We start from the raw sequence: 21,420 nt of genomic DNA, 5'->3' as shown, positions 1-21,420 counted from the left end.
CACTGAGCTAACTGCGCGGCACCTTTCTCCCCCACTCGCTGCTCTGCGGGAGATGAGGCTGTGTGCAGCTCGTGGCTTGAACTGTTCCTTCTTTCTCTTGAGAAGGGCTTGCCTGGGACTTGTCCCTGCATAGCCACACAACACCAGCTCTGAAACTGAGCTGGGCCTTCCCTTAACAGTGTAGAAACTGAGGCCCAGTGAGTATATGTAGGGCCAGTCTGGAGAAGCAGGCATCTGCCTTCAAGGCCCTCACTCCTGTTACTCTGCCTGTAGAAGGAGAAGACCCTCCCCAAACCCGGCTCTGTGCTTATTTGTGTTCATGTGTTACTTCATTTAAAATTGACACAGTGAATTAGGCTCCTGTTCCCTGTGCACATTATAAGGTCGCTGTGAGTTGGATGCCGACGTGCTTTTGTTGGGTTTGGGGTACACAGGTCGCTCAGAGCTCATGGATTTATTTGTGTCTTCCACATTCACGCAGTCCTGGCTGGACTTGTCCAGGTCCCTGCTCATCTCATCTTTGTGAGAGTACATTTTGAATGTTCTAGCCCTGATGGTGAGGTTAATAGGTCGAAACCACCAGTCACTCCTCAGGGGACAGATAAGGTTTTTTGCCTCCTGGAAAGTTACAGTCTGGGAAACCCACAGGGGCAGTCATGTCCTGGCCTATAGGGTCACCAGGGGTCAGAACTGACCTGTTGGCAGGGAGTTTGTGTTTTGAGATGTCATCTTAAAGGAGCTTGTTGCTCACAGGCAGTATTCTTTGTTGTAGGACTCAGCCTGTCATGTAGCGAACAGGTGATGGCTGGGTCTCTTAGTCTTTGTGTTGCAAACATTTACTGAGGATCCATTAGGTCCCAGACGCTGTTCATTATTATCCCATGGCTGTTGAGTCGATGCCAGCTCACAGTGACCCTATAGGGCAGGGTAGACCTACCCCTGTGGGTTTCCAAGGCTAACTTTTGAGAGGAGCAGAAAGCCTCATCTTCCTCCTGCTGAGCAGCTAGTGGTTTTGAAATACTGACCCTGGGGTTAGCAGCCCAACTAGCAACCCACTACCCTACCAGGGCAGCCTCTGCTACTGACTCATAATACCATCTTCAGAGACATGCGTTTTGGCAGGGGCTGCGGCGCTGACAAGGGGTGATGCCTGTGGGGTTGTGGGGGATCCACGGTGTAGGTGCACTGCTTAGATCATGGGGTGCACATGACCAGTCACTGGTCACCCTACCGTGGGTGCGTGGCTGTGAGTGCCCTATGAGGATAGGCTGTTGCATTCGAGCATAACAAAGCCAGGCTTTGCTGCTTAGCTGTATGGCCACCCTCTGGTGATTGGACCTCTCTGAGCCTGTCTGTCTGTTCCTACAGGTTAAAATCAGGTTAGTAACACCTCCGAGCCTCTGCTTTGAATCCGCCTGCCGCCATCCAGTCTATTCCAACTCACAGCAGGCCTATCTAGACAGGGTTTCTGAGGCTGTGAATCTTTATGGGAGCTGGGGGTGAGGGGAAGGATGAGGGATTTGAGCTGCCACCCTTGTGGTTACCAGTTCAGTGCACTTTTGGACTGCTAGTGCTAGCTCCCTAAATGTGGATTCCCCCCTACCCCCCAGCTGAGGGCTGGGAGTGTGTGTGTGTTTGGTGGTGGGGGGGGGGGAGAGAAGCTGCTGTTTTCTCCCACCCTGCCTCCCCCACCCCTCCAGAAGCCTTCGCCTGAAGCCTGTGGGGCGTGAGTACACTCCCCTCCTCTCCTGTGAGAAGGCGTGAGACAACACACAGGCCTGTGGAATTCAGGAGTTAATGAGGGGAGCATATGCTGAGAGGGTCTCTGTTTGACCTCCCACCCCTTCCCAGACCTTCTGTTACCCCCGAGTGAGCCGGAAGGCGATTGAAGGTTTATAGCCACCTCACAAAGGCACTCTGAGGCAGTGAGGCTGGACGGTGGCCAGGGCCAGTGTGAACCCCACCCCCTTCAGTGCTTGCTTCTCCCATGAAATGCCTTATGGATGGAGGGACAAGGCGGGCCAGCTGGGAGGAGAGGGACATTCTGGGCATAGCTAGGAACCGATCTCAGCTGCCCAAAGGACAGGCAGATGAAGGGGAGGAGATATTTGAAAGCATATACAGACCCACTGCTGTCCAGTTGGTTCCGACTCATCACTACCCAATAGGATGCAGGAGGACCTGCCTCTCTGTAGGGGCCCAGGGCTGGAAGTCATTATATGGAAGTAAATAAAGATTGTCCATCTTTCTCCCAGGGGGTGCCAGGTGGGTTCTAACTACCCGTCTTTAGGTTGGCAGCAAAGCACTGACCCACTGTGCCTTAAAGTACCCAATTCAAAACAAAAGAAACTCGCTATTCTGAGTGACCCTCTAGAACTGGGTAGAACTGAGCTGTCCCTGTGGCTTTGAGACCACACCTCTTCCTCACTCGCTGCCATCTGGCGATTCTGACTCCAGGAGACTCTGTGGGACATGATAGGTAGAACGGGGTTTCTGAGACTGTAACTCTCTCTGGGAGTAGAAAGCTGCATCTTCTGCAGAGTGGCTGGTGGTTTGGAACTGCTGACTTTGCAGTTAGCAACTCCATGCATCAACAACACCACCAGAATTCCTCAAAAGACCCAAGCCATATAGAGTTTCTCAACTCATTTACCCTTTCTTTTTGGCATGCAATTCATGTAGCATACAATTCAGTAGTTCCAATCACATCAAGAAGAGTTGTACAATCATCTCCACAACCAATTTTAGAACATTTTTCTCTTTTTTGGTATGCATCGTTATTTTTGTGTGAGACTGTGTCTCTATGCTTCTTCCTTCTAGAACCTTTTTGCAGTGGAATGGCTCTGCGGTTGGAGATCAGAGCCAGGTAGTGTCCACACCATTATTGAGCAAGTTGGGGCCACCGCAGGGGAGGGGAATGGCCATGCTGGACCAGGACAAGTGCTGAACTTCATCCAGGTCCTGAGACTCTGGAACTTAGCTGGGTCAAGCCTGCTGTGGTGTCAGGGCCTTGGGGGAGAGCCGGGTCCCAGTCTGTCTTGGCTGTTCTTAACTTCTCTTGCTGGGTGGGGGCTAGGTTATTTCCCAGGGTATGGGGTCAGCTTGGAGTTTGGGACTTTCCTGGGCAGTTGGGGGGGTGGGGGGAGAGGCTCTCCCACTCCATCTGTCCCTGAGTGCTGGTTGGGGGTGGCGGAGCAAGTTTCTGGGGAGAGTATAAGTTCTACCTGATTACCAGGAACTGCACTGACCTACTTCCTCCCTGGAGGCTTATCTGGCTCGGAGCAAGGAGCAGCTGCCACAGGCCAGGTCTCTGAGTCCTGTGAAGCGCAGGTGGTGACATGTGGGGAAACATAAACCCTGCGCACGCTCCTGGCTCTGACTCTCCAGGGGCCCAGAGACACCTTTCACTTCCAGGAAACTGGGCGGTGTGGCTTATATGGATTTCGCAGCAGTAGAGACTGTCTCCCCGGCGGTGGGCATGTCAGTGCCCACTCTGGTACGTGGCTCTGGTGGGACACCCGGACTTCCTGAGCCCTGGCTTCCTCCTTGGTGTTATGGTGCATGTTGGATGCCAGGAGACGTCAAAGTGGCCTGTTTGAGGTGGCACTCATGGGCGTGATGGCCTGGCTCCTGAGGGTTGCCGGGACGAGGGAGAGCCATCTGGGAGGAAGCAGCTCTGCTTCTGCCAGACTTTGAGGTGGAGGGCGCCGATGTGTTGTGGGCGTTGGGACAACGCTGCTGGCCCCCTCACAGTCGCCTCTGGCTCCTGGTGAGCCCGTGTGTGTCAGAAGAAAGGGACTCTGTAGCGCTCGTCATGGCTGGGTTTTTGGAACTGGATGGCCAGGCCTTTCTTTTGAGGTGCTTCCCGATGGGCTCCCTCCGGCGGCCTCTGAGTGAGCAGCCAGGCGTGTGAACTGTACCACCCAGGGGCTCTGTGTCCTCATTGCCCTTTCTTGGGTGCCAACAATGTGTCAGGGGTTATATGGTTCACCCCCACAGCTCCCACAGGTGAAGGGAGGTAGCTCCCACAGGTGTGGGCGGGGCTCAGTGAAGAGGAGAACCAGCTGGCATTCCAGACATTGCAGGGATTCCTTCCGCAGACCGCCTCCTCCTCCTAGCTCCTTGTGGCTCAGGAAGAGGCCCAGGCTGCCCTGTGACTCTGGCCCTGCTCTGCTGCGGCTCTGGGTGGCTTATTGGGGGTGGTGGTATGGAGAGTGTGTGTGATAGGAATTTATGCCCTGGAGAGGACTCTGGCCTCGTGGCCACTAGGGAGAGGGGCTGGGTAAGAGAAACCATGACTGTAAACAGTTCTGCCAGGATTGTGGATGAAACCGGAGGTAAAGCTTAAGCAGGAGCCCAGGTGGTAGGGTGGTTACCTGTTGGGCTGTGCTAGGAAGCTCACAGGGGGAGGTGCTACGCTGTCCTGTAGGGGAGTTATGCATTGGCATTGACCGTGGAAAGTCTTAAATCTGAGTCTTCACAGGTGCTTGTCCTCTGCTGAATCCCTCCTGCCATACCTGCAGGGTGAGCGGCTTTGCCCTTGGGCAGAGTATGTTGGGCAGCGGATTTTTACCTCTCCACTAGCCAGTCCAGGGAGGGGCGGCCTAGTCCTTCGAGACTTGCCTGGGTGTCCCCTTTGTGAAAATTGGGTGCTAGGCTAGAGTTGTGAATCAGACCATGCTGCTTTGGTCAGGGGTCCTGAACCCATGTTATAAGCCGTTCCCCTTCACGTAACCTACATGTCCCCATTCCTGCTCCCACTCCCACTTCTGTGAGCCCTACCTGCAGCAAGCAGACCTGCTGCAGTCATGCTTTGATGAGACATTTTCCTTCACCCCCCTGAGTGTTGTATGAGGGCCTGAGTTTCTCCTCGGATATTACCAGCCCCACTCCTCGTGAGGGATCTCTGTCTCTGCTCTGTTTCGCTCACAGCCCTCAAGTCCATGCTGGTCCTTTTTTAGACAGAATACATATTCTCGTCCTTAAATTATATTTGAGATTTAGGGGTCCTTTTTGTCCCCCGAAACCCAGACCACTGCCACCAAATTGATTCTGCCTCATTGCAGCCCCATAGGGTTTCTGAGGCTGCAGCTCTTGGTGGGAGTGGTCAGCTGATCTTTCTCTCTCAGAACTGTTGGTGGGTTTGAACCTCCAACTGTGGGGTTGACAGCCCACCACTTGAGCTCCAGGTATTGGTGTGGACTCCTGGGTTGGCATCCAGCGTTTAAATGACCAGATTGAGGCCAAACTGGAGCTCAGAAAGAGAACACAGAATGTTGCTATTTTCCCAGGAATAGCTGGCCTGTTTCCTAAGTTAATCTCCCGACTGGTCCTGATTAGGGTTTTATGAGTGTGTGTATGTCTGTGGGGTAGGGGGGTGGGGGTGGGGCAGGGTGGTGTTGAAAGAGAAAGTGGGACATCTAGCTCAGCCCCAGCTCCTTCCTGGTCCACCCTGTCCACAGCCAGTCCCTGGTGCCCCTGCAGCCAACTCGGAGCCTGCCCAGGACAAAGGAGCAAAGGCCCTTTTGGTTAACTGCAGCAATGGGTCCTCCAGCAATGTTGGATGGCTGCCTCCCCTTTCGCATCTTTTTGGACTTAAGTACCAGCCCCTTTGGCACTCACTGTGCAGAGGCAACATACTGATGACACTCTCCCGACCCAGCCTGCACTGGCCATCCTGGGCTCATTGCATCCTCCTGGCCAGCAGAGCGGTCAGGCGCTCCTGGTTGCAGGAGAGGCGGATGCTCTTTCTTCATCCCTTGTTTAGTGCTCAGCCCTCAGCCTGTGGCCTTTGCTTTGAGAATCGTTTTATTGAGATCGAATTCACATATACACGTCCGCAGTTCAGTCATATTAGAGAGAACTGTATAATCGTCAACTACAATCAGTTCTAGAACATTTCCTTCCTTCCTTCCTGCACTCGTTATTAGCTCCCCATTTCCCTCCATCCCCCTCCTCCCATAGCTCCAGTGCCTCATGGTCTTGTGCCTTGAGAAGGGGTGTCCCTGAATGGCTGGTTTCCTGGCTTGTCCGACAGTCACAGGGGGGTTCTCCTGGGGTCCAGGTGACAGAGCCACACAGAGATGCTGGGGCCACTGTCATAGCCAATCACAGTCCCCAGAGCGAGGCCTGCTGGGCTGGATGCCTTCTGTGGGTTCCTGTCCCTGCCCAGATTTAAATCTAGCAGCTTAATCGACCAGGTTTTAGGCCCAGATGCAGCGGTGCTAGGGTCACGGTTTACAAAGGGCAAGCTGTGGGGAGTGGGGATGGGCTGTGGGTGTGAGTTTTTTCTGGAAGAGCTGGGTGGGCAGGACGGCCCGCTGAGACCTGCAGGGGCAACCACGGTTGTCTTCAGCAGGCTGCCTGGAGCTGGGAACCCAAGACCCCTGGGAGACAGTGAGCCACACGCTGCGCCCAGGCCTGGAAACAGTTCAGCAGGAGGACTGGGGAGCCTGGGGAAGAAGGCCTACAGTTTGTACGTCAGACCCCTCCGGGATCACAGGGGGAGGACCAGCACTCACACGTGGACAGGTTGACGGTGTGAACCTACCCACCATCGGCCTCAAGGAAGAAAGCCCTGGCGAACTGCACCCACAAAGATCCCAGCCCGGCCAGCCCTCTAGGGTCGTGGCTCTCACTGAGCAGACACGGTGGGGGCCGAGTGGACCGGCTGGCCTCACGTGCCAAGGTGTGTGGGCACCTGCACCCCGGGGTGGGAGTTGATTCTTATCACAGGTGGGATGGGGCTGAGCCCACAGGGGACTGACCCCGGCATCCAGAGTGGGGGGCAAGGCCAAGTCTCGGTGCACCTCTGCTGGGAGGCCTGCTAAGGTGGGGTGTGGGAGCCACGTGAGAAGGCTTGTGGAGGACCATGATCTTGGCTGGTCATGGGGTGAGGGGAGCTGGCTGGAGGTGGGGTGTGCATGAGGCATGCGGGAGGATGAATTGTGAGAACGTGAGGCTTCTTCAGCAGCTTTTCCAGCCTTGTGGGGAGCTGGACCGTGGAATGCAAGCTGGGAGGGACCCTGGGTGCCGTAGTGAGACCCGATCATGCTCCCACCGTCTGGTGATGAGCCTGGCTGGCCTTGTGGAGCCTCTGCTGTTTCCGAGGTGACGAGTTCATGCAGGGGCTGGTGCATGGTCTCCAGACCTGGTCTCCTGATAGGCCATCGGTGGTCTGAGCAATTCCTCACAGGGCCACCAGGCTCCTCTGCACGGCTTCCGCCTGGCCGTGCACCACTGAAACTGGTCACTGTCCACTGCGAAGCGAGGGCAGGAGCACCCAGAGGGGGCCATTTGGCCTTCTGCATGTCTGTTTTCCATCTGTGCTCTGCGAGCTACCTACCAGGCCCCTGGCACTGTCCGAGGCTCCTTGTTCTGCATCAGGCCCACACCTGTGTGCTTTCTCACCCTGTTGTCTGATGCACAGCAGCTCTGGGTAAAGCGCAGCATAGCATTGCCAGTCCTGTGCTGCCCTCACAGTCTTCACTGTGTCTGCCGTCTCCTGGAAGGGCTTCCTCTTCCCCCTGCCCTTCTACTGTACCAAGCAGGAAGTCCCTCTCCAGACACTATCCTCGCTTAATCACATGTCCCAAAGCGCTCCGGGAAGAAACCCGGGCCGAGAGGGCGAGTGACTCGCCCAAAGGAACTGCTGAATGAACCAGACCTTGGGCGTGTGGCACTCACTGCTTGCCCCAGTCACCAAGTGCTTGGCTTTTGGGGTTCCAAGAAGGGCAGGAGGGGGTCCTGCTGAGACCAGGTCTGCATGCTTGCTGCCTGGGACCTGCCTGTGGACGCCGCTTATCTTCCTCAGAGACAGTGAGCAGCGTTGCTTTTGTAAACGGCTGTAACTGAACCTCACTGCAGATCCTGGGTGGTGGCTGCTTAACTGGATAAAGAATGGGTCCAGCTCCTTGTGACCCTGCTGGAGGATGGGAAAGGGCAGGTTGCGGCTGGCTTTGGGGGCAGACCTGTCCTCGAGTTCTTCCCATTATGTCATTCATTGGCTCCCACCAGAGTGGACCTTCCTGACTAAGTGGCCCTCGTATTGCAGCGGGTCCAGTGTGAGGCTGCTAAGGGAAAGGCCAGTGGTTCAAGCCTGCCAGTCGCTCCTCAGCCGAGAGATGAGGCAGCGTCCTTCAGCAAAAGTGTTCAGCCTTGGAAGTCTCCTCCCTCACCCTGAGTGGGGTTCAGGCTCAGCCCACATAATCTGACCGGTGTCCCCCGTGGTGCTTGCTTTGAGGGGCCCTGAGCCCTGCTGCCTCCTGGCCAGCATCTGAGAGTCAGGGTCCTGGGTGGGGTCCTATTCCAGTCTGCCCCCCAGCCTGGCATTCGGTCCTGGGTTACTGTACCCCTGCCCAGGTCTGCAGCCTTTGTGCACCGAGTTAGGCCAGTGTGGACTCTTCTGTGGGAAGAAGAGTGAAGGCAGGACTCTGCGATCTTTGGGGAAGAAGGCCATGAATGAATGGATGGGGGTGGGGGAAGGTGAGGCTGAGACCCTTGCGGGGGGTGGGTTGTGAGCATGGGTCCCGTCTGACCCGGTGGTCCTTGCTCTGCGTCACGTGCTGGCAACTTCTCTCGGGTTCAGGACTCATAAAGCCCCCTGTAACCCTTCATGTTGTGTACCTGCACACTCCCCTGCTGTGCCTGCTTGCTCCCTCGCTCGCTCTCTGCTGTGGAAACGTAAGCCTGGGACATATACAGTCAGTAGCCACTTTTCCTTCTTCTTGGGCCCCCTCATCTTCAGCAGTGATGACTGACGCCACACTGGCTCCATCCCAGCTCTGTGTCATAGACCCCCAAGCACTGCACTTGGGATCACCCCGTTAGGGGTGGGGAGGGATTTTCAATGCAAGCTTATTGAGGCTGTCTTTATGAAAGGTCTGTTGTTCACCAGCACCCCCAGCCCTGGAGATCATTGTGAAAGACCAGGTCAGGCCCAGGGCTGTAAGCCCAAAGGGAAGGGGAGATGCCCACCACCCAATATTTTCCAAGAACCCGATGCTCACCGAGAACTGAGGAACAGAACCTGAAGGAGGAGGCAGGGCCAGCCTTCTCCCTGAGTTCACGCTGCCTTCCTCCTAAACTTCGAGGAGCTAGATTTCTGTCCATTACAAGCCCCCCTCTTGTGGTCTTTCTGGTGCAGCAGCAGTACTATAGCCTCTTGGATCAGCTTCACTGCTGCCCCCACCCCCACCCCTCACTCCCCTCCCTGGGCCTGGCTATAATAATAAAGATAAAGCCAATATGAAGCAGAGTATCAGCCCATATTGTTTGTCGCGGGTGAGAGTGAAGAATGAGGAGGCTGCTATGCATGCCGACGCTTCTCAAAGAACGAAGCTTGGAATTGCTGGATAATGTGCAAACTCCTCTACCCGTAAGCCTGTACCCCAACAACCCGAATGCAATCTCACCCCGATACCTGTACACCCCTGCTCGCAGCTGGTTTTTATGTGGTGGCCAAAGAGTGGAGAGCGTCCACGCGTGCATTGAGTGGGTAAGCACACTGCAGCGGATGGACATGGTGGAGGGGAGCTAGCCGGGAAGGGCGCAGCAATGTGGATGAGCCTTGGAAACAGCATGCTGAAGAAATGGAGACAAATGTGGTCAGATGCGTGTGTTTCTGTTCGTAGGAAAGAGTGAAGATAGGGAAACCAGGCCTGTAGCCATAGAGTTGGTTCCGGCTCAGAGGGATCCGCAGGACAGAGCAGAACTGCCCTGGGGGTCTCCCCGGCTGTCATCTCCACGGGAGCAGACAACCTGTCTGCAGTGGAGTGGTGGGTGGGTTCAAACCATCAGTCTTTTGGTTGGTAGGCAAGCGCTTGACCACGGTGCCACCAAGAGTCCTGGGTAAACTCACAGAAACAGGAAATCGATTTGGTAGTGGATGGGAGCTGGGAGGAGGGGGAAACCTGGAGCAGTGGGCCAGTCAGCACAGCGTCCACTGTTGGGGCAACAAGGACTTTCCAGTGCCCCAGTGAGGCAGTGATGCATATTGTAGTGAATGTATGGAACACCCAGGATTGGGCCTTGCCAGTAGTTCACGCTGTGCTCTTTTACCTCAACAAACAAACAAACAAATCCCACAAAACTCAATGTCATGGTGGGGACATCTCAGGGCCTCTGAGGCCCCAAGAGGAAAGGTGAACAAGCCACCAGTTCCCACCAAGTGCCCTGACACAAAGGAGAGAGCCTGCCGTGCCCGTTGTACCGATGGGCAGTGGAGGCTGGGCGAGGTTTGTGTTATGTAGTGGCAGAGACAGGGGACCTGGAGTAAGTATGACCCTGAGATGCCTGATCTCCATCATGCTCCTCCTCTTCCTGCTCAGCACATGGAGTCTGGGTCTCATTCAGTCTGACATCAGAGTCTTGGGCTGTGTCCGACATCGTCCTGATTCAGAGGAGCCTGGGATACCAAGGCTTCCACCCTTCACTTCTGCCTCTCTCTCCTCCACAGGAGGAGCCCTTCCCTGGCCACCCAATCTACAGTTTGTACATCACTGACTCCTCAGGTCCCACACATGGGGATACCATGATATTTGAGTCAGAGGTCAACTGTGATCATGGATGGACCTCAGAGACTCAGTTTCCCTAAACATTGCAGTAGAAAACCAAGAATACTCCAAGGGTGGTGGTTAAGGATGCCCGTGGCTGGCAACTACCTTGAAGATGGATGTGAGTGACAGTGATGATGAGATGCCAAGTTGTCTGTCCATCCACCCACCCAACCACCCACCCACCTGTCCATTCACTTGTTCATCTCTCCATCCATTTGACCATCTATTTGTCATTCCATATGTTCATCCATTTATTCTTTCATCCCTCCCTCCATCTCTTCATCCCTTCATCCGTCTTCACTCTTCAGCTTCTCTGGGCTAGACCATATGCTAAGTCCTGAGACAGAGAAGACTACCTACTCCTGGTCACTCCTAGGCCGCAGATGCCAGATTGCAAGAGCAAAATCGGATGTAATGAGTGTAGTCATTTAGAAGGCTGCTCTGAAAGCCACAGCCCCTCCTGAAAATCTGCTGAGTACTGGCGGCTCCCTGCGAGAATTCAGGCTGGTCTTGGTGTAGGGAAGCAGTGTCAATGACCTCAAAAGGCCTCTCTGCCACAGGAATCTGTGATGTGGAGTCCTCAATCGCTGGCTTTGAGGCTCAATTCCTGGGAGCGGCAGGCTGTGTGGGGGGTGGCATGGCTTGGAGGCCAGCGGTCGCCTGGATGGGCCCTCCCTGTGTGGCGGTGGCTGGTGACTGTACAGACATCCCTCTATCCCGTTAGTTCAGCATCCCAGGGTGGATGGCAGAGTGGAGCCCAGCTTTCCCACAGCCCGACGCCCCTGCAGAGCCAGTCGCCAATCAGAGGGCGATGCTGGCCCTTGGCCCTCGGCCCCCACCCTGCATCTGAGGCTGGGTACAAGGCAGCTTTCTAAGAAGCAGGCTCCGCTTGCCCCGCAGAGATGAAAGACTTCAAGAGCGGGTAATTTTGGCTTTTCCTGATGAAAGCAGTTGACATTTGTCCGGACCTCATCCCCACAAGAGCACTGCCTTTCATGTCTGCTATCAAAGCCCTGCCATCCTGTGCTATGTTCCAGGGTGGGCAGTGCCACAGGCCTCGATTGGCATGGGGGTGGGTGGGGGGTAGGATGGCTGTGAGTGGAAGAATGCCAGCAGCCAGAGCAACTTCCAGCATTCTTGGTGGAGAGCCGGCTCCCCTGACATCCTCCTGTGGAACCTGAGCCCACATAGTGCCTGGTGGTTGGGTAGAGCTGGCTAGTTCTCAGGCCGGCCTCTCACCAAGTGGCCACAGTGAGTCCCTGACCTTCTCTGCATCCCTGTCCTCATGAATGCGTCTCATGGGCACCCCGGAGCAGAGCTGGCCACCACGGAGAGATCAGTGCAATCCCCAGAGGGTTTTCAGTGGCAGGTTTTCTGGAAGGAAACTACCAGCCCTTTCTTCTATGGGGCCTCTGTTAACAGTGTGTAGCCATTTGGACCACTCGGGACTCCGGTCCCAGATTAGGTCCTTCAGAAACCACTGGCAGGTGACTGGATGGAGAAAGGACCCGTTATGGACACCACTGTGATGGGAGGTTCATCTCTGGAGAGAAAACAAGTGTGTGTGTGTGTGTGTGTGTGTGTGTGTGTGTGTGAGAGAGAGAGAGAGAGAGAGAGAGAGAGAGAGAGAGAGAGAGAGAGAGAGAGAGAGAAATGTACCAGGTGGGTTGGCGCCGTGCGCAAGGATCGCATAGTTAGCACATGTTTAAGACTTGACTCACCTGAGGAATCCAACCATGCATGAGATGATAGCGACTTCCTCATGGTAACAACCTGCTCCGACAGCTGCCCAGCTGCTGCTGCTGTTAGGTCCCACCATCAAGCCTGCTGCCACTCATAGCAACCTCCTTCACAGCAGAACGGGAACTGGCCCTCCCACACCATCCTCACCACTGTCCTGCGACTGAACCCAATGCTATAGACCCTGAATCCTTCAGGGCTCTGCAGGGTGGGGAAGCAGGCTGTAACCGGGCATAGGGGTGGCGTGTGTCTGATGGCCGTGCAAGCGGAGGGGGTGCTGAGAAGGAGCATCCGACCAGCAGAGAGAAGCACAGGATGGGGGCTTTTGAAGACAGTGATGAGAGGACAAACTGAAAACCCTGGGAGGCCTAAGGAGCCTTAGCAAGGTCATTGGAAGGTCTTTTGCCAAGCAACCCCCTTTCCTCTGGGCATGAAGGCACGGAAATGGAGGCCAGACCAACCTGGGCGTTGGACCCACGGTCTGACCAGCGGTTGATATGACAGCATCCAGGTTAGGTGCAAGGCAGAAAACCCACCTTTCTTCATAAGTCTTTGTTCTTGGAGAGTCCCCTGAGGCGTCCAGGGTCACTGGCCTCAGAGCTGGGAGTCAGGGCAGGCGGTAGCTGTTTGTGCTTTCCACATAAAGCTGACTCCTGATCCCCACCACCCACCACCCACCACCCAAAAGCACACAAAGCTTGGAATAGCCGGACTGGATTTGGAGTCTCCAGACTCCCTTGTCTGACTTGCAGGTTCACCCCCCCACCCCCACCCCCCGGGTTTGTGAAGGAGCCCTGGGGTGTAGAGATGAAGTGCTTGTCTGGAAACTAAAAAGCCGGCACTTGGTAGCTGGCAGTCTTGCTCCTGAAGAGCATAGGCCCGGGCGGCACCTGGGGTGGTTCTGCTCTGCCCTCTGGGGTTGCTCTGAGTAGGAGTCACCTGATGGCAGCATCTTACGGCTTTAGGTTCTGCTCAGGCTGTTCCTTCTGTCCAGAATTCCCTTTCCCTCCTTCTCAGCCCCTGCTGGGCAGTTAGTTGCCTGTGCTAGGGGCTTCCCCATGGTGTTACGCCCAGTCCTGGTCCCTCCCAGGGCTGATACACACAGTGGGAGGAAGGGGCGCGGCATATTGGGAGAGTTTTTTGGGGGGGCATCCTCAATTTAGAGGTGGGGCTTAGCCCCGCCCTCCCTTTGCCTGGACTTCTAGGACTTGGGGAAAACAGGATGGGTGGGAATTCTCGGAAAGAATGGGAAGACAGTTTGGGAATTCTGGCCTCACCGTGTCCCTGGGCAGCGGGCACTGGCCTGGCTGCTCAGTAGCCACTTGCACAGAAGCCACCCCCCACCCCCCACCCCCGGATCTGCCCCCCACCTCTGAATGCTAGAGGCTTACCGTAACAGCACCCGCCCTGACGACAAAGAACACTTCCTCACCTGGCTGGGACTTCAGTCACCAAGGCGACAGCAGACAGGACTCTGAAGCTGGGGGGAGCAGTCACCCTCAGAGATGCCGCAGCTACCGCTACATGAGGCGGCAGACTTCAAGAACCCTCTTACTGAATGCTCACGAGTAGCCCGTAGGTCTTCACCGTGCTTTCTTGGGGGAGGCGGCCGAGGCACATGGGTTAATGCCACATAGTCAGCCCCTTGGGTCCTGAATGTCCTCCTGCCACCTGAGGTGCTCAGGCTGGGGCTCAGCCCTGAACCTGTGGGAGGGGGATGAGCAGGCCCATTTACTGCTGGGGTTTCCGTCACCTCACTGCCCTCCTTTGGAACCTCCCTCCCCCCTAGCCTTTTTTGGGGCAAATGTTCAACAACATGTGCTGAGAATTTGGCATTCCTCCCATAGGCACCCCGAGAGACAGGCCTGACAAACTGCTTCCCCAAAAGATGACACAGGAAGGCAAGTCCATTCGGACATGTGGGGTCGAACGGGCTGGAGTGTCAGAGTGGGCTCCTTGGGGCAGAGTCTTATTGTGGTGAGTGAGATCTGGGAAGGTAGACACGTGGTCCACTGGGACCCCACATCATTCCGCCTTCCCGCACAGGGCACATAGGAGGCCTTGTGGCTTAGGTCTTGATCGCTGGGAGCCGGAAGGACAGACTCGTTCCCACCAGTCTCAGATACTGTGCCAAAGGAGATACTACACCATTACCATTCGCTGCCATTAAGTTGACACAGACTTGCAGTGTTCCTATAGGACTGGGTAGAACGGCCCCTGTGGGTTTCTGAGACTAATTCTTTGCAGGAGTAGAAAGCTCTGTCCTTCTCCTGTGAAGCTGGGGGTGGTTTCGAACAGCTGACCTTGTGGTCAGTAGTCCAATGCGTAACCACTATGCCACCAGGGTTCCTGACTGAGAAGAATGAGGCCCCCTAATTGAACACAAGGTGGGGAGGAGGCGAAGGCCTGGCTGCTCTGCCGTGCAGCCTGTCTTTCCTAACCAGTTGTCGCTGCCCTATTCTCAGTGACCGCTTTGTAAATATTTAATTCCCGTTGTTTCTGCATTGCCAGGGCAGGAGACAGTGTGAGGCTTCATGGCTGTGCCACATGGCCTCTCTGGCGTGGCATTGGGCCGGGAGGATCAGATTTGGGAGTAGGGATAGTGGCTCTCTTGAAGGGAGCAGAGTTGGTGTGTAGTGGGAAGTGCTTATTTTGAAGGCTTTTATGCCCTTGACTACTGACCTAGTGTGGGTGGCTTGAGCCCAACCAACGGTGCCGATGAAGAAAGGTCTGGCCACTGACCTGAGCAAAGGCAATTCCCCAGACAAATTCACGGTGTGGTTTTGTTCTGCGATATGGGCCTACGAGGTCAGCAGTCGGAAACCACCAGCCAGTTGCTCTATAGGAGAAAGAGGAGGCTTGTTACTCCTGTGAAGATCGGTAGTCTTGGACACTCTCAGGGGGCTATTCTACCCTGTGCTGTTGGGTTGCTATGGTTGGCATTGACCCCCACGACAGGGAGGTTATTGTTGGGCTTGGTGTGGCAGGTACTGCAGCTGGCCCGACCCATGTGCTAAGTCTGAAAATCTCTGCGTGTCTGATCGGGAGGAGAGCCGTACTCCTCCGCAGAGGCCACCCTGTCTGGGCCTGGAGAGTGGGTGTGTATCCATGGCTGGTCGGTGGGGGGTCTGTACCAACTTCCTTTCTGGTGAATGGACGCTTCTTGGGTTGGGCTTCTCCCAGAGACTTGGGGTGGTTCCGGCTTCCATGGGAGGGGCTGAGTGAGCTCAGTGTGCCTCTGCTGAAAATGTGAGCCCTCCTAGCCATCCCACCGTCACTTCTTAGTGGTGACAGTTCCAGAGGGTGTTTTACCGGCGTGGCATCCTTCAGCTGCCAGGCCTTGGGGTGTCTCATTTTGTGGGCGGGGGAGTGACTCATCCCACCCCAGGCCTGCTGAGTCAGGGGGACCCAAAGCCAGCCCTCTGCTGTGAGAGGCAACCTATGTGAACTCTTGTCCCCCATGGGACCTGGCTGTAACGGGACTCCGACTGAGCCTCTCTTGAACTCTTTCCCCCACATCTGCCCCCAGAACTTGCTCCCAGGAAATGAAAGCTGAGTCTGCTTCTTGGACATCCACCCTGAGACCCTACTTGGTGACGCTCCCCACCCTCCCCCCATCCTTTCCTGGGTCCCCTCTGGTGACATGCTGTGGCCAGTCTCCCTCTGGGTCTTTCTGTCCACTCATTGTAGGGGAAGAGGTTGGGCTTCCTTGCTGGGACACCCAGGGCTGTGTTTTGCTGGTCGATTTCCATATCCTTTTAGGCTCATCGGACACTTGGAAAGGGCTGCGGTGAATCATTGTCCTGGCACTGTCTCCACAACCCCCTCCATAGACACACGGTGTTCTCTCTTTCTTCCCTGCAATCTGCCTTGAGCATCCTTCCCAGCCAGTGGCCTTGTCAGGAAGGAGGGCTATGTTCTGGAAGGCAGGATGGGAACCAGACAGCCATGGGTTCGAGTCTGGGTCCTGCCTTGCAGGAGCAGGCTCCTCAGCTTCCTGCTTCCCGGCCCTGACAGGAGGCCCTGTGAGTGGGAAGGATTTTGTGTTTATTTTTGGGTGAAGATTGGAAATAGGTGGGTGCATGGTGTTTCCCAGAGTGGGAGGCTGTCCCTTAGAGACCAGGAAACACCCAGGGCTCCTTGCAGCCCTCACGCCCTTATGGGCGGTCTCCCAGTACCATGGTCACCCAGCCAGCCCTTTCCCGGCTCTGAAGCTCTGGCTCCTGCTGGACTTTCTTCCTGAGTGGCTGTTCCTTGGGTCTCTGGCTGGTGGAAAATCTCACTGGACGTGAAGTTTAGGTGCCTTCTCCTCCAGGAATCCCCCTGGGAGACTCAGGCTAGCTGGAGCCTCCCTGGCTTAACACTACTTGCTGGGCAATGTGGGGGACCCATCCTGCCCATCTCCTTCATGGGGCTGCTGACCTCTTTGAAGTGGGAGGGTGGGGAGCAGATGCTAAGGTAGATGGGATAGCACATCGCATGGTCGGTCTCAGGCCGCCCTCTAAACCCTGGAGTGACTTCGTAGAAGTGGCCATGCCTCTCCAGAACTTGTTAGCCTCAGGGAGTATGCATTTGTGGGGGCTCCCTCAGTGGGGACAGGCCAGGAGCATAGGATGAGATACAGCCCGAAGGAACGAGGTCAGTTCCTGGGACACTCTCAGGGGTATATGGGTTAGCACCAAGCACAGGGTGAAAAGGAGTCTCTGGGTGGTGTGAGAAGTTCATGAACTCGGCCACTAACCCAGAAGTCGCTGGTTCAACACCACCAAGAGACAAGGTGGGAGAAAAACCTGACCATCTGCTCCCCCTGCCAATGTCAGCCTCTGAGGTGCACGTTCTGTCCTGGTCCCAGGACTGGGCATCCACTTGACAGCAACTGGCTGATTTTAAAAAGGGTCACAGCTTTAAAAGCTGGTTCTGTGCATGGCGGGAGAGACGGGCTGTCACCCCCTCTGTCCACTTGTAAGGAGGTAGGGGGCCATCTCCTCATTGGCATGTGAAGGAGCCCTGGTGGCACAGTGGATTAGGTGCTGGGCTTATGACTATGCAGTTGGTGGTTCGAGCCCAGCAGCTGCTCCTAAGGAGAAGGCGGAAGGCGTCTGCTTTCCTACAGTCGCTGGGACCCTGTGAGGTCATTCTGTTCTGCCCTGGTGGGTCACTGTGAGCCAGAACTAGCAGCATTGGGTGTTTGGGTTGGTATCTGTAATTGCCAGAGCCCAGGCCCCGGGACAATCGGGACCTGGATGCGATTCCAGGGGAACTATGCTCTCCCACCTCCAGTGGTCACCGTTCACACTGTCCACTGTCCACTGCCGTCCCTCTCTGGCAGGGAGTGCCGCCAGGCCTGTCTGTCCCCCCTCCTCCCCCAGCCCAGTCTCTGTCTCCAGCCCTCCCTTTGAAGGGACAGACGCTGCTCACAGCCTGCCTGCCGCAGCGGCTGCGGACAGGGCCGGAGACTAAGCCGGCGTCCGCGGCAGCCCTCCAAATACAGCAGGGCTCCGTTGACCTTTAAATAGCCGGGCTCCGGGCCACCGAGTTCCTGGAAGTTTGAAGAAAGTCAGTCTTTCAAGTGCAGCGACTTCCAACCTCAGGAAAGATGCCTGTGTTTGTGAAAGCCATCATTGCCGGCTGCGTGTGCACTTCATTATATGTGGCTGCGTGGCCGCTGGGAGCCAGCGGGCGGGCAGGGGCAGGGAGGGGAAAACCCGCAAGTATTTTAATAGACCCCTCCGAGAAGCAGGGTAAACACACGCATTGTACTTGGTGACAGGCGGCCCTGGGGGAGGAGGAGGCCTGGAAAGGCATGAAAGGGCTTTTAAAAGATGAACCATGAGCTTGCCTGTCTTTCTTCCTCCTGTCTTTGCCCCCACCTCTTTTCTCCCTCTCCCTCTCTTTCCTTTCTTCTTCCCCTCCCTCTGTCCCCTACATTCTGTCTCACACTTGTAAGCAGAGCTGCATCCTTCCGTCCATCTGTTGAGCCGCCTGGAAACCTCAGCACCCCATGTGTGTGCTTGGTGCTCAGGTGTCCCCCGAATCACAAGCAGCCTTTTCTAACTCGCCTCGCCCCACGACAGATGATGGAGCAAAGGCTGACTGGCTTAAACAAACAGACAGATTAAAAACCGCCCGTGAATTAGGTGAAAGCCCGTCCTCTCTTCCTATGTGGAATCCTGACCCCGTGTGTGTGTGTGTGTGTGTGTGTGTGTCTGCTCATCGGTCACCATCGCTCAGTGTGGCTTCGCTGTTCCCACTTGCTCCCGGTGCTTCCTGTTTCCTTTGTGCTTCCTGCCCTCATCTCCCACCTGTTGTCTGGAGTAGATGCTACCTGTATGCTCTTGAGCGGTTCACTGGGTGGGGTGGCCTAAGGGGGGAGGGGCTCACCAGTCTCTAAGGAACCATAGCCTGGTCATTTTTAGGATTTTGAATTTTGTTCTATACGTTTCTTCCACTCTACCCAGAACCTTCCGGTGTGGCTCTTTCAGAGTAGTTGGGCATGATGGTGGCCACTTCTGCTCTCAGGGTGTGGACACCCATGATTGCCTGCGTCCACCGGGCTCATTGTTTCCTCTTGCCGTTTTCATCACGCGTCCAGCTTCTGCACAGAAAGAAACCAATGACTTAGCCGATGTCAGAAGCATATAGGGTCGCAGTGGTCACTCACCCAAAGAGGATGTGGAACATCATCTTGGCGAACCAGTGTATAACTGGAGACCTTGCTATCCCTGATTTTTATCCTGCGACACCCCCCCCTCCACCCCCAGTTTGCCTCCTCACAGAAATCTTCCGCCACACTCTTGATTTACATCTGCTGTGTGGATCTACTGTGGGCCGGGCAGTACGATGTGCCCTCGGCGCGCACACAGAGCTGCCCAGGGAGGAGCGGCCGCATCCACATCCCCCCACCCCCCAGCTGGTCTCCAGGCCTGGGGAGGTACTTAACCTTACTGAACCTCAGTTCCCTGGCCTGTAAAATGGGTTCATAATAACACCAGCCCAAAGGTCATTGTGAGCATCCAGCAAGGCCAGGTTCTCTGGGTGGCATGGAGCACTGTGTCCAGCAAGCAGTGTGCTCCTGGTGGGTTTGTCCAAACAATGGGTTAATCACCAGGAACACCCCCCATAACAAACTCGCTGCCACCAAGGCGATGCTGCCTCGAAGGACCCTACAGGACAGGGTAGAACTGTCCCTGCATGGTTTTGAGACTGTGACTCTTTATGGGAATAGAAAGCTTCATGTTTTTCTTTGTCAGAGAGGCTGGTGACTTCGAACTGCTGATCTTGTGGTTAGCAGGTCCACACACAATCAGTAGGGCCCAGGGCACCTGTAACCTAGTGTCTCCGAAAGGGACCCAGAGGAGCTGTGGGTGTGACTGCTGGGGCTGGAGTGTAGGGTCCCAGTGAACCAGTGGATGGGGGCTTGCGGTGAGAAGCCGAGGGAGAGACGGGCTTCCTTGGAGCAGAGCCCCACTGCACAGGCCGGCGCCCTTGGCTGGATTTGGGTAGTCTTTCTCAGAAACCAGGGAGCCTCTGTTGGACGTGACTGCTTCCTTCCATTGCCTGTCTGTGCTGCTCAGGCCTTGGCTCTCTGAGGGGTCTGCCCTGGCCTCGGACGTGCCTCCCCTGCTGCCATGAGTGTACAGCCTCAAGGTTCAAGGGACTGGAGGCCAAGGCTGAGTTCTTTCATTGTGCAGGGCATGGCTGCCTGCTCCCCTGCGGGTGGACCTCACCCCTGGTGGTCTGAGCACCCAGCCCTGCTCACCTCCAGCACATATCCAAGTCTTCCTGTCCTTTGTGTGACTTCTTCTGCAGGGCCCCTGGACCGCTGCTTACTCACTCAGTAGGTGAGCATGCAGATTGGGGTAACAGCGCCCGCTGTGGCCGGCCACCCCATTGTAAGCCCGCGGTGGCAGCTGGCCCACCTTGCCTGGCAGCCCTGACCCCGCCGAGGTTCTCCCTACTTCTCCAAAGTTCGATTTAGGCCACCTTGCTTGGACCAAAGCCCATGCCCATTGATAACTGTTTTCACCAGAGAAACCTGAGGAAGATGCTTTCCTGGTAAGAGAAGAGGGCAAAACAAACTAGCCTTCGGTGTTTGTTCGGTGGTCAGTCATCAAAAGGGGCTGCATACAATGGTCAGCAGCGGGTGCCGGCCACCCCCACTCCATTCACTCCGACTGCTCACTTCTCCTCGCAGATCATCATCATGAGAACACAGAGGCCGACCACAAGGGCTCCCAACACGGAGGATGTCTACATCGACACAGAACTGCCCGAGTGCCTCCACACACAGCCGCCAAATTGCGTCCTCGTCTAGCCGGGGAACACATAGAGCCACGGCCCAGCCAAGTTGACAGCCCATGCTTTCCCCTCACAGCCGGTGGCCCTCTCCTCTCACCTCAGCGTTCCTAACCTCCAGATGGACATCGGTCGTTCGCCACAGTCAGGACATTTCCTGTCACTGTTATCATAAGTGCGGTGCGTCTCAGGAGGAAACAACCCCTAGGTGAGAGGACTGTTTCTCCCTCCTATGGGCTACGTCGCTGTCATCTCACCCTGGCTGTGACTGTGTGGTGGGGGTGTTTTTAGGAGCCCTGGGGCTGTAGTGGCTACTCATTGGGCAAGGTCAGCTGTTCCAAACCAAGTGGCCCGAAAGATGGGGCTTTCTGCTCCCGTAAACAGTCTCGGAAGCTCACCCGGGTGGCTCTACCTGGTCCTGTGGGTCCGCTATGTGTCTCGGTGTCGACTCGATGGCAGTTTGTTTTTTGGAGTGTCGTTTTAGGTTTTGTATAGTATTGGGGGAGCCCTGGTGGAGGTGTGGGTTCCACATTGGACGGCCAACCACATGGTTTGCACTCAAAACCACCAGCCGCTCCTTGGGAGCAAGATGAGTCTTTCTGCTCCTGGGGCCTCAGAACCCTGCGAGGTTTGCTGTAGTCCGTCCTCTAGGGCTGCTGTGGGTCGGATGTGACTCGGTGGCAGGGGCGTTGGGGCTTGGTGGTTTTTAGCTGTGAATTGCTCGGGTGCTTTCAGGTCTGGGGATGCTCACGATGACGTTTCTCACAGAAGTGAATGAATGGCTTCTTTATGTCACAGCGTTTCACTTTACGGGAAGTCTCCCCATGCG

At 55.8% G+C, this 21,420-nt stretch overlaps 1 long non-coding RNA gene across 20 annotated transcripts in view; it reads left to right on the top strand.

Annotated features, from left to right (window-relative positions):
* LOC142447906 (uncharacterized) overlaps positions 1-21,420 on the top strand; it is a 167,397-nt gene that overhangs the window by 57,172 nt on the left and 88,805 nt on the right. For 17 of the 20 annotated variants that reach the window (XR_012784466.1, XR_012784463.1, XR_012784479.1 and 14 more), the window contains exon 3: positions 20,491-20,799. The exons of 1 other annotated variant lie outside the window; for it this stretch is intronic. This is a non-coding gene — a long non-coding RNA (uncharacterized LOC142447906). Of the gene's footprint in view, positions 1-6,355; positions 6,689-20,490; positions 20,800-21,420 lie in introns of all 20 variants that reach the window. 2 more of the 20 variants (XR_012784473.1, XR_012784474.1) reach the window with 2 other exon arrangements.

Source organism: Tenrec ecaudatus, chromosome 5 (genome assembly GCF_050624435.1).
Source record: "Tenrec ecaudatus isolate mTenEca1 chromosome 5, mTenEca1.hap1, whole genome shotgun sequence".
Lineage (NCBI taxonomy): Eukaryota > Metazoa > Chordata > Mammalia > Afrosoricida > Tenrecidae > Tenrec > Tenrec ecaudatus.
The sequence above is the reverse complement of the archived record's forward strand: the minus strand, read 5'-3'. Positions and strand labels throughout refer to the sequence as shown.